The following is an 11,756-nucleotide window of genomic DNA, read 5'->3' as shown; positions in this document are numbered from 1 at the left end:
CCCACGCCACCTACTGGCAGGCAATGGTCATTACATGTAAGATTTTTCTTTACAGTTGAAAATACATACATACATACATAACATACATACATACAAGAACAATTTCTTTTGATTGAACATGTCAGAAAATATTACTATCCAAAAGTTCAATGGCCTTTTTAATTGTTCCCTGGAGGATATCCTCCATGAGGTTTCTGATATTCCTCTTACTTGGTTATTTTTGGGACATGTCGCTTTTCTGGTGTTTGGATATTTTATAAGGACGATGCAGTCCTTCCAGATTGAATCCGCAATGCTGAGGGCAGAGATTAAAACCTTAAGAACAGTTCAGATTGACACCAACCTCCTCAAAAAAGAGGTTGGAGTTTTCAAGGAGGAGACTAGATCAGAGTTTGGAGTTCTCAAGGAGGGGACAACCAAAATGACTCTTAACCTCCAGTCCATGACTGTAAGTGCTGAAACATTAGCTGAGAGAGTTAAAACCATTGAATGTGAAAATTGGACTTTATCAAAAGGGTTTGATAGATTAATTGACAGGATTTCCATACAAGAAGGCACAGTACATGCCATGAGGATTATGTCCAAGGAGGATATGGTATCTCTAAGGGACAAGCTCCATGCCTTAGAATTATCAATGAAGGCGATAGTGTCCAGGGAGGAAATGGTGTCTCTGACAGACAAGCTCCATGCCTTGGAATCGTTAATGAAGGCTTTGGAGCATAATACTGGACAGGAGATTCAGGACTTACAGAAAGCAATGGTGAGCAGATTTAATAAGATTGAGGAAATCATAGACTGATGAACAGGAGCAAAAGGTAGAAAGGCAACATTTACCTCTGAAAACTCTGAGTCTACACAGAGTTATACCTGCCTTTCCAGTAATAACATCAGAAAAGATGACTGGCTCCAAAAACCCTAAGGTCATTAAAGAACATACATGGGAGCCTATACATATGAATGACCTGAAAGAATTTAAACAAGCAATTGTGAATTATGGACTACATTCATCCTTTGTTAGAGAGATGTTAAAATCCTGGGCTCTCAGCAGCAGGGCCACCCCTCAAGATTGGAACCAGCTCACGTCAGCTGTCTTGGAGAACGGACCTTTGTGGCATTTCAAATGCCTATTCAAGCAAGAGGCCAGACTTTTACAACAACAAGAATCAGTGAAAGGAATTGAGGTTTCTCTAGATCAAATTCTAGGTGAAGGACTTTACTCTGATCCTCAGGAAGAAGCTCTTTATGATGAAAACATTTGATCCATATGTGCCACAGCAGCTCTAAGGGCCTGGGACAGGGTTCAAGACTCAAATCAGAGAGTAGAATCATATATCAGGGTAAAACAGGGTCAGAGAGAACCCTTTAGTGACGTTTTACAAAGACTAACTAAGGCTGTATAAATAGGGATACCTGATCCAGAAGCAAGAAATATAGTAAGTGAGTCTTTGGCTTATGAGAATGCCAACGTAGAATGCAAAAGGATCCTGGGGCCTTTAAAGATCAGATCAGCGCCTTTGGATGAATGGGTTTTTACATACAATGAATGTTGATTTATTTGATTATAGCAATGAAACATGGGTGCAAGAAGCAATTTCCAAAGATAAAAGGAGACATCAGATTACAAAATGCTTTCATTGTGGCAAAATGGGACACACAAAAAGGGACTGCAGACAATGGAATTCCAGGAATAATGCCTCTTCTAGGAATAACAGGAATAGGAGGACTCAGCTTTCAGGTTTTTGTAGGAGATGTGGAAAGGGCAGGCATTGGACTAATGAGTATAGGTCAACAAGAGATAAACAGGGCAACCTGTTGCCATTGGAAAACTCAATGGGGGGCCTCAAGCAGGCCCCCATGGCAAATGTGGTCTAGTCATTTCCGATCACTGCAGAGAACTTGCCTCTTCAGGGAAATTAGAATGCTCCATGCCTGCTGTTTAAAGCAATAACGGCCTGAAGGATGAGTTAAATGTGGTGAATGAATCAAGAAATCTAATAGGACAAAGTAAACGAATATTCTGGCAGACTTCTATAAATGAAGAAAGACCAAAGCTAAGAGTGTGTGTAAATGACAAATTTATTGCTGGCTTACTGGACACAGGTGCGATGTAAGTATCATTCATTAATCCAGAATCTTGGTATTCGCATTGGCCTCTTCAGGAGGTAGATATTCAGTTCCTAGGAATTGGAACCCTATCTCGAGTAAGACAAAGCACCAGATGGGTCAATTGTATAGGTCCAGATGAACAAATAGGAAAACTAAGGCCATATGTAGCAAAATTGCAGTGAATTTATGGGGCTGTGACCTATTGCAGCAATGGAATACCCAAATTAACATTTCTGCTGCTTCTAGAGCCTATATTCCTGAGGAAAATATTACAAGATATTACAGATGACGGAAACCAGCCATTAGAACTATACAAGAACATAACACAATTGATGGCCTTTCAGAGGTACCAATAGCCATGCCTCTAAAATGGTTGACTGAGAAACCAATATGGACTAAACAAATTCTGGTGTAAGCTACGCTGTATATTTTGTATTAAGATAGTCTGGGGATTTTTCATTACTGATTGCCTTGCGGCTTCAAGAGATGATTCAGAGGTTACGAGCACTGGCTGCCACGCAGAACCTCATAGAAGAGAAAGTGGGAAGTACACTTGAACACATTGGCACAGGAGACCACTTCCTAAATATAACTCCAGTACCACAGACACTGAGAGAAATAATTAATAAATGGGATCTCCTAAAACTGAAAAGCTTCTGTAAAGCAAAGGACATGGTCAACAAGACAAAAATGACAGCCTACAGTACGGGAAGAGATTTTCACCAACCTCACATCAGACAGTAGTCTGATCTCCAAAATATACAAAAAACTCAAGAAATTGGGAACAAATTATCCAGTAAAAAAGTGGAATGCAGAGCTAAACAAAGAACTCTCAACAGAGAAATCTAAAATGGCTGAAAGACACTTAAGGAAATACTCAACATCCTTAGTCATCAGAGAAATACAAATCAAAACAACTCTGAGATTCTACCTTACACCTGTAAGAGTGGCCAAGATCAAAAACAGTGATGACAACTCATGCTGGAAAGGTTGTGGGGAAAAGGGAACACTCTTGCATTAATGGTGGGAGTGAAATCTGGTACATCCCCTTTAGATATCAGTGAGGCGATTATTCAGAAAATTAGGAAACAACCTTACTAAAAACCCAGTTATACCACTTTTGGGTATATATCCAAAAGATTCTTAATCATGCCACAATGACTTGTGTTCAACTATGTTCATAGCAGCATTATTTGTCATATCTAGAACCTGAAACAACCTAAATGCCCTTCGACTAAAGAATGGATACGGGAAATGTAGTACATTTACACAATGGAGTAATATGCAGCAGAAAAAATAACAACATCTTGAATTTTGCAGGAAAATTGATGTAGCTAGAAAACATCATTTTGAGTGAGGTTACCCAGACCCAGGAAAACAATTATCACTCATAAGTGGTTTTTAAGTATAAAGCAAAGAAAACCAGCCTACAAATTGCAATCCTAGAGAACCTAGATAACAATGAGGACCCTAAGAGAGAGACATACATGGGTCTAGTCAACTTGGGAAGTAGAAGAAGACAAAATCTCCTGAGTTAATTGTGAGCATGGGGACCTTGAGAGAGGGTTAGATGGGAGAGAAGAGGCAGGAAAGGGAGTAGAGAAAAATGTAGAGTTCAATAAATCAATAAAAATAAATAAATAAAAGTAAAAAAGAGCATTGACTGCTCTTCCTGAGGTTCTGAGTTCAATTCCCAGCAACCACATGGTGGCTCACAACCATCCATAAGGAGATCTGGTGTCCTCTTCTGGTGTGCATACATATATGCAAACAGAACATTGTATACATAATGGATAAATAAATCTTAACAACAAAAAAACCTGCTCCCAATAGACAACTCAGGGAGCACTGCAGAAAAGAGGGGTAAAAATATTAGAAGAATCAGAGAATCAGAAAGTTTGTTGATGGAACACACCTTTAATCTCTATGTTTTCTAGTCTGATAAGCCTCTCCACTGATACAATAACCCAAATCAGACCAAATTAAACCAAATTTAAAAAAATGCCCAGATATAATGGATGCCAGTGCTCCCTGGTGGCCCACCGGAAACACATGGAGAGGGGGAAGGAGAACTGGAAAGACTACATGTTCATTCTCTGGGAGGGGGCAGTTTGACTATCTTGTGGGAGTGGTCTTGACCCTCTCTGGGGAGGTGTCACCATTTGGCAGGCTGTCTTGGAGGTGGAGTCTGAACTGGAGCAACTCCTAAATGAGGGGGCCTTCCAACCAAACATCCCAGACTCCTTGGATAAAAGGGTGCCAAGGGGCTGAGGTGACACACCTCAGACTCAAATTTTGGAATCAGGATACCTTTATGCTGGTTTAACTTAGCAGTCCATACAATGAAATCTCTCGGTCCTTGGTTCTTACACAGTCAAAAAATTCAAAGATAACACAATAATATACATAATTCAGACTCTTAGTGAATTTTCCATCTTTATGTGGCTTATTTTTCCTTACTCCTTTTATCCTATGACTGTCTGTACTCTGTCTCTTTAAAGACCCTTTTTAGTTCTTTTTCAACTCTCTATGCTTTTTTCCCCTCTCCCAAGTTTATATACATTTATCCAACACTGTGACCCATTTAGAGTTCTTTTATGTCTGAATTTGTCCTTATTGCATTATCTGTAATTCTCTGTTGTGTTGAAGAGCTTTTAAAATGGTAAGCAGCGTGGTTGCAGCTGCTCTGAATGCTGGCTCCACCCTTCTCCAATTTTAAAATGGTGGGAGCATGGCCATTGTTAGCTCTGGGGCAGCCAGGCAGGAGCCATGCCCAACACTTCAACTCCAAGAAGGAGCGTGCAGTACATAAACCCTTTTCATCTGTGTAGTAGCTAAATCTGCCATGCAGCGCACTGTGCGGGCTGGAAATATCTCTGTGTATGGTAGCAGGAATCTGCCATGCCCTCCTGTATGTTCATGTCTAGTAGACCCAATCACACCACCTGTCCAGGCAGGGAACCCTGAGCCATGGGCATGGTTTCAGCTACTTTTCTCCCAACCCCAAGTGGCACACAAACACCCAGGCACATAATTGCCATTGAAATGCTTCATAGCCAGAGCTCGCGCTGGCAGCACAGCCAAAGAAGCCACATTTTTAAAACCACATAGCTTTTTTCCTGCTATGGCTGAATCAGAAAATCATCTCTTAAAGGAGCCATGCCTCTGCTTGCTTCTAGCAAACAGAGCCCATCCAAAAAAATGATGCTAGGAAACCATGCTTAACTCTGTTCTTTTGTGTGGAGAATTAATTTTTAAAATTTATCAGGTTTTTAGATGGATTTTCATTGAACACATGGGTGCTAATATTTGCAGGGAGTAACTTATTCATCCCAGTCAGCCAGAACCAAAATGATCACACAGAAACTGTATTCATTAAATCACTGCTTGGCCCATTAGCTCTACCATCTTATTGATTAACTCTTACATCTTAATTCAACCATTTCTATTCATCTGTGTATCACCATGAGGTTTTGGCCTACCAGGAAAATTTCAGCACCTGCCTCCAACATTACTTATATAATTTTGTATTAGGCTTAGAACTCTCTTATTTAAACAAAAAGGGGAGGTGCAGTAGGAAATTATTCAGTCATTAGCCTTTAAGTTACCAGCCTACTTGGGTGTGGCCTTTTATACTCTAAATGCTAATGTAAAGCATGGACTGCTCTCTCTCTTCCAGCTGCTGAGTTTGGTTCCTGTTTCCCCATTTTGTGCAGAGGACTGTGATCTGTGAGTCTAACCCTAAATAAATAATTCTTTATTATGCTCAGTTCTGAGCTTGTGTGGTATTTCTTTTTAACATTCATCTTCAACCAACAGACAACAGGAAGCAGTTTGGAGAAATCAATGTTCAAATTCCTAAAAAGGCTATATTTATAAATGTTTGTTTTTATTTAAAAGGGATTGAGCATAAATGCTAAAATGGTCACAGTCATTTTCCAAAATAAAAAAAAATGAAAAATACAGGAGCATATGATAGAGACATGAATACTTTATATTGGTATGGATCTTTGTCTATTGATACAGATTTAAGGTCAATTTTGGTACACTGTGCATATGTATTTCTGTCTTGTTTAAGGTAGTTTGTGTTTGTCAGGTCATTTAAAAATGTAATGTATAATTAAGAAAAGAAGATTAATAGAGAGTAATTTATAATAGTCAAGCTTGTAGTCATGTTACTTAAGTTTTCTAGATATATAGAGATATATTTCTGTTAGGTAGATAATCTTCCACACTTCAAAGACCTACAGAAATGACATTTAAAATGTTTTAAGAACTTAGACTTTTCTTGACAGTGAGACATGCCTGTCTCTGGCAGTACCAATTACTTCAGAGAGGTTGATGGAATTTGAAGAAACTCATTATGGAATTTGACTTTAGTGTGACAAAACTAACTATTTGGGCAAAAATCTGTTCTTGCATGAACTGATTGATCATATGCAGTGAATTGGACATGCAGGGCACACAGGTAAGTGACTACTGAAATTTCCAGAGGAAAGATGGTCCTTTAGGGTTCCTGATTCACATAAGAAATGATCAGGCTTTGTACAGTACACAGAAAAAGACAATTGATGTACTTTGACAACACTAGGCAGAACAGAACTTCAAATTTCCTGCTTCACTGAAAAGTTTGCCAGATAGTATGGGCCTGTATGCCAAAGAGGAATGCCCCAACATTGCAGAAGAACTTTGGTGACTGTCCAGACAGTGAGATGTCTCTGTCAATTCTAGAGTTTTAGAAGTTGTTGACGTTGCAACTCCTGTTTACTGAGGTAATATAATGCCTTTCTAAAGTCTTTGAAGACTTGAAGACAGATAGTAATAGTTTTCCTTAGTTATGATAAAAGATAAATTAGTTATAAAACTTTAGACTCACAAAATAGAATAGATGATAGAATGTTTTCCTTAATTTGCCAAATGTAAATGAACTAAATATTGTAACTATAATTCTTGTTTCATAACTGTTTTGTATATAGAATTTTACTATGTAAAAGTTAAAACCATCCTTTTCAATTAGGCAGCAAAAGGGTGATGATGTGGGATGTCTTTTTGTATATCTGTTGCCTTTATTGGTTAATGAATAAAGCTGCTTTGACCTATGGAAGGGCAAAATATAGACAGGCTGAAAGAGATATAGAGAGAGAGCAGGCAGAGTCAAGAAGAAACCACGTAGCTGCTAAAAGAGAAAGACACCTACCAGTAGTCCACAGCCTTGTGGTGTTATACAGATCGATAGAAATGTGTTAATTTAATATATAAGAACTATGGATCTCTGTCAGCTCAAGGCAAGCCTGCTCTATAACAGTTAGTTCTAGGTTAGGCTCCAAAGCTACAAAGAACCCTGTCTCAAAAAATTAAAAAAAAACAGAATTATAGTTAAAATATTTATATTTACTTTATCTTTTATCATAAGTAAGGAAAACTATAACTGTAACTAACCATTCTTTAACTCCATCAAAGACTTCAGAAGGATTTACTATTACCTAAGTAAACCAGAAATACGCAACTTCCAAACTCTAGAAATGACAGAGACATCTCACTGCCTGGACAGTCACCCAAAGTTCTTTTGTACCACTGGGGCACCCATCTTCAGCCTACAGGCCCATAGTATCCAGCAGACATTTCCATGAAGCAGGAAATTTCAAAGGCAGTTCAGTCACTATCTGCTGTGTCCTGCAGAATGTCTCACAGACTCTTTCATGAATCAGGAACCCTGAAAGACCATCTCACCTTTAGGCAAGTTCAGCAGTCCTCTCTCTGCAGGTTCTTTGTGTCCAGTTTATACAACAGTCCAGGCAAGAGCAGTTTCTTGCCCAAATGGCTATCAAACTCCTAAGGAGCCTCTTCGATGCCCATCTTCCTCTTGAAGTAGCTGGTGCTGCCAGGAGCAGACTTGTTTCAATATCATGAAACACTCTAAGTTATTAAAACATTAAATGCTTCTCTAGGATCACGAATAATAGGCTCAAAGACCTTTAATTATGGTTAGAATCCACTTATGAGTGAATACATACCGTGTTCCTCTTTTTGGGTCTGGCTTACCTCACTCAGTAAAGCGTTTTCTATTTCTATCCATTTGCATGCAAAATTCAAGATGTCATTGTTTTTTACCACTGAGTAAAACTCTAATGTGTATATGTTCCACACCTTTTTTAACCATTCTTCTACTGAGGGGCACCTAGGTTGTTTCCAGGTTCTGGCTATTACAAATAGTGCTGCTATGAACAAAATAGAACAAATGCTTTTGTAGTATGTTAGGGAATCTCTAGGGTATATACCCAAGAGTGGAATTGCTGGGTCCTGAGGGAGGTTGACTCCCAGTTTCCTGAGAAACCGCCACACTGATTTCCACAGTGGCTGCACGAGTTTGCATTCCCACCAACAATGGATGAGTGTTCCCCTCATTCCACAAATATTACTTATTTTTGCAAATTTTATAATTTAATAAAATTTACTCTCAAAAAAACCAAAAAAACAAAAAAAAGAAAAAAAATAAATAAAACATTAAATGCCATATTCTGTAGTCTTTGAAAGATATGAAGAATGCCTATCTAACTGAAATACATCACTATATATCTAGAAAATCTAACTAACATGACTACAAGCTTGACTATTATCGATGATTATCCATTAACAACCTATATTTCCTAATTATACATTATATTTTAAAATAACTACACAATCACAATGCCTTAATCAAGATCAGAAATACATATACATAAAACAAAATTGACCTTAAAGTCCATACCAATGCAAGTTATTCATATCTATATAATATCCCCCTTTAAATGTAAAAGAACATTTATAAACAATATTTGGGAATATGGACATAGTTATTTCTCTCCAAACTTCTTCCTGCCGTATGGGGGCGCTGTTTTTCAGGTCTCTCATGGTATAACCTGTGAGAGAGGTTCATCTCAGTCAGCAGTTGAGTGAAGTAATTTTTTGAGGGTGTTCACAGCAACCATTCAGGAGGACATGGTCTATCATACCATATTGGGATAGAAGCAATCCACAGGGTCTCATCCTCTGTGAAAACAAAAGAAGGACCTCCTTTCCAAAGCATCATATTCTTAGACTCAAATCCTGAAGTCAAGATACCTTTAGAACATGTATGTTGGATCAGCTTAGCAGCCCACACAATGAAATGTCTCTCTGTAAGATAGTTCTAAAAAGTTCCTTGCCTTTGAAAATGGCATGTCAGTTATGTTAGGCCTTAGCCAAAGTTGGTTGCCTCAACATTGCAAATGAGATTTTTGGGTGATTTCCCAGGTAGCCAGTTGTCTCAGTCATTTGTTGCATGATTCAGAAGTTTCTCATTCGTACTTCCTGGCTACTTAAGTAAAATTATTTCCAGCTCCTCCCTGTTCTAGAGACAGTCGCTTCTTTTCGCACAGTGCCAGCCTTGTTCCAGAGACACGATGGTGAAGGTCGGAATGAACAGATTTGGCCATATTGGACGCCTGGTCACCAGGGCTGCCTTCACTTCTGGCAAAGTGGACGTTGTTGCCATCAATGACCCCTTCATCGACCTCAACTACATGGTCTACATGTTCCAGTATGACTCCACCCATGGCAAGTTCAAAGGCACAGTTAAGGCTGAGAATGGGAAGCTTGTCATCAACGGAAAGGTCATCACCATCTTTCAGGAGCGAGATCCCGCCAACATCAAATGGGGTGATGCTGGTGCCAAGTATGTTGTGGAATCGACCTGTGTCTTCACCACCATGGAGAAGGCTGGGATCCACTTGAAGGGTGGGGCCAAAAGGGTCATCATCTCCGCCCCTTCTGCGGATGCCCCCATGTTTGTGATGGGTGTGAACCATGACAAGTATGACAATTCCCTCAAGATTGTCAGCAATGCTTCCTGCACCACCAATTGCTTAGCCCCCTTGGCCAAGGTCATCCATGACAACTTTGGCATCGTGGAAGGACTCATGACCACAGTCCATGCCATCACGGCCACCCAGAAGACTGTGGACGGCCCCTCTGGGAATCTGTGGTGAGAAGGCCGTGGCGCTGCCCAGAACATCATCCTTGCATCCACTGGTACTGTCAAGGCTGTGGGCAAAGTCATCCCAGAGCTGAACGGGAAGCTCACGGACATGGCCTTCCATGTTCCTACCCCCAACGTGTCCGTCGTGGATCTGACATGCCGCCTGGAGAAAGCTGCCAAATATGACGACATCAAGAAGGTGGTGAAGCAGTCATCCGAGGGCCCACTAAAGGGCATCCTGGGCTACACTGAGGACCAGGTTGTCTCCTGCGACTTTAACAGTGACTCCCACTCTTCCACTTTTGATGCTGGGGCTGGCATTGCTCTCAATGACAACTTTGTAAAGCTCATTTCCTGGTACGACAATGAGTTCGGCTACAGCAACAGAGTGGTGGACCTCATGGCCTACATGGCCTCCAAGGAGTAAGAAGCCTGCCCTGGACCACCCACCCCAGCAAGGACACAGCAAGAGAAAGGCCCTCAGCTGCTGAGCAGTCCCTGTCCTAACTCAACCCTTGACACTGAGCTCTCCCTCACAGTTTCCATCCCAGACCCCCAGATAGCAGGAGGGGCTTAGGGAGCCCTACTCTCTTGAATACCATCAATAAAGTTCACTGCATCCCCTCTAAAAAAATTATTTCCCTTCTCAGATCTTTGATGGAGTTGAAGATTAGATAATTGTAGTTACCCTCTACAGTATTTAGACTCCTTAATAAAACTTTTGTTATATGTTTCTTGCTTAATACCGTTTGTTGTTTGTAATTTTATATTTGGTATCTGTTCCTACTGTATATAGTTGTTTTGGGTTTAGTTCAATCTTGTTTAGACAAAGGGGAAGATAATGGGGAACCTCAGCCAATCACATTCTGCTTAGGGTGTGTCCCCCTGGGGCCACACAAAACAAATAAAAGATTAAGGTGAAGATTAAGGTGCACTTGCCACTTCCTTTCTTTGCCCCTGCGTTCTTGGACCATTGGGACTCTGGTGTAAGTTTTCCTCCATTCTCTTTATTAAAGCTGTATCTTTTATATTAAGCTAGTCTGGTTAATTTTTAACTACCAATCAACCTCACCCCTTCACTGCTGGTACAGCATTCATGAGCCTCCATGAATTCAGGTCAGCTGTCTCTGTGGGTTCTCCCCATCATGATAAATCTGACTCAGCTCATGCAGTCTCTTCTCCCTATCTTCTGTAAGACTCTCAAACTTAGCATAGTGTTAGACTGTGGATCTCTGCATCTGCTTTCATCAGATAATAGGGAGAGTGTTTCTAATAGCAATTAGGGTAGTCACGTGTCTAATTACAGTAGGTATTCAATTCATGTACACTGTCTACTATTGCTAGAAGTCTTAGTTGGGGCCATTTTGTTGGTTCCTGAAGATTAACCTGGCAACATGGCTCTCCCCAAACCCATAATGCCCCTTTCTATCAAGATATATCTATCATTATTGTTCCCCTCCAACCTGCCTCTAACCTATCTCACATATCCAGCTTGCCCAACCAACTCCCTGTACTTTCCATTCCTTGATCGTCTAACACCCAGGCCCCAGTTTATCCAGGAGACCATTTTTACTTCCCCTTCCCATTAAAATCCATCCTTCTTTGGACTCACCTTGGTATCTAGACTCTCTGGGGCTGTGGATTATAGCTTGGT

General features: G+C 40.2%; 2 pseudogenes; both read left to right on the top strand.

Moving 5' to 3' along the window:
* The first annotated feature begins 9,506 nt into the window (after positions 1-9,506).
* LOC148121610 (glyceraldehyde-3-phosphate dehydrogenase pseudogene) lies at positions 9,507-10,724 on the top strand (annotated as a pseudogene).
* On the top strand, positions 10,212-10,724 carry LOC148121609 (glyceraldehyde-3-phosphate dehydrogenase pseudogene; annotated as a pseudogene).
* Positions 10,725-11,756: the final 1,032 nt, after the last annotated feature.

Source organism: Myodes glareolus, chromosome 6 (genome assembly GCF_982192425.1).
Source record: "Myodes glareolus chromosome 6, mMyoGla1.1, whole genome shotgun sequence".
NCBI classification, from domain to species: Eukaryota; Metazoa; Chordata; class Mammalia; order Rodentia; family Cricetidae; genus Myodes; species Myodes glareolus.
Note: the sequence above shows the minus strand (reverse complement) of the source record. Positions and strands in the feature narration are given on the sequence as shown.